This window comes from Malurus melanocephalus, unplaced genomic scaffold, assembly GCF_030028575.1.
Source record: "Malurus melanocephalus ecotype Western Australia unplaced genomic scaffold, MMel_1.1 scaffold_1077, whole genome shotgun sequence".
NCBI classification, from domain to species: domain Eukaryota; kingdom Metazoa; phylum Chordata; class Aves; order Passeriformes; family Maluridae; genus Malurus; species Malurus melanocephalus.
In genome coordinates, this window is record NW_026624309.1 from 77,059 (window position 1) to 78,725 (window position 1,667).

The window sequence follows — 1,667 nt, forward strand, 5'->3', positions numbered from 1 at the left end:
CAATTCCCAAATTTCCCTTCTCTCCATTCCCAATTCCCTCCCAAAGGCAGCAATTCCCAAATTTCCCTGCCCAGTTTTCTCCCTCGGGCAGCAATTCCCAAATTTCCATTCCCAATTCCCAAATTTCCCAATTCTCAAATTTCCATTCCCAATTCCCAAATTTCCCTGCCACCATTGTCCCTGTGCTGGCTCTGCCCTTCCCACACCCAAGGGTGAAATCCATGGATTTTGGGGTCAGATAATAAAAAAGGACTTTTAAAAGCACCAAAAAATCCCCCAAACTGAGCTCTATTTATGGAATTTCRTTTTGTGTCCCCCTTAAAATTAAAAGGGAATTTAAAAAAAAAAACAAAAAAATCCCCCAAATTGAGCTCTATGGAATTTTATATTGTCCCCCTTAAAATCAAAAGGGATTTAAAAAAGTGCACCTGGAGCAGGGAATGCTGGGAATTCCAGGGTTAAAGGCAGAGGGAAAAGGGTTTTAAATTTACAAAAGAAACCCCCTGGGATTTTCCCCTCTTTTTTTTCCCTCTCCACCACATTTTAAATCCATCTGCTCAGAGAACAATTTTCCCTCCCTGTAATTAATGAAACATTCCCACATTTTCCTCCTCTTGAGCTCCCGGTGTTATATATATAAAAAAATGTATAAAAATATATATACATTTATATATAATTTTATATATAAAAAAATAAAACCCCCATATATATATCTCATCTATAAAGATGTAATAGATATAAAAATATGAACCCATATATTTAATCAAAATATAAACCCCATATATGTATATCTCATCTATAAAAATATATGTATAAATATATAAACCCATATATTTAATCAAAATATAAACCCCATATATATGTCATGTATAAAAATATAAAAACCCACATAGATAATACGTATAAAAATATAAATTGCATATATATATATATAATAGATAAAAATATTAAAACCCACATAGATAATATGTATAAAAATATAAATTGCATATATATATCCTAGATAAAAATATAAAATATTATAAAAATATATAAATATAAAAATACAAAAATAAATATGAAAATATAAAAAGTTAAAAAAATAAAAAAATAAAAATATAAAATATTTTGTACAAATTATTCATCATTTGACACAAACCTGAGGATGTTCCTGTTTGATTTGGGGTTCCTGGATCCCGTTTTCCCTCTCCTGCTCTGCGAAAAAAATTCCCCATTTCCCATAATTGTGCTCCATTTAATCCCAAAGAATTTGATCAGACCCCTGACACCAAAGATTTAAACCATTTATTTATACAAATGTACAGCATTTACAGGAGTTAAAAACAATTAGAAATTTCAAACAACAGCCCGGAGAGAGCCTAAAAAAATAAACCYGGTGCAGCTCAGCATTTGTGGGGTTTGAAATCCCCCAAAAACTCAGGGTCARACCCCAAAATAGTGCAGGGAGTGCGTTCAATCACCTTAATTTCCTTTTTTTTTAATTTTTTTTTAAACTCAGTGTCCAGCTCTGCTCTGGTTTTGGACAGGCTGTGGATTTTTGGGAATCTCCAGAGCRAAGTGGAATTTGCATAGAATAAAAGATTAAAACTCTTCATACCAGCAGGACTGAAAAGACAACGAAATTCCAGGTTTGGGCTGGGGGTGAGGCCAAAAAAAGTTCATTTTCT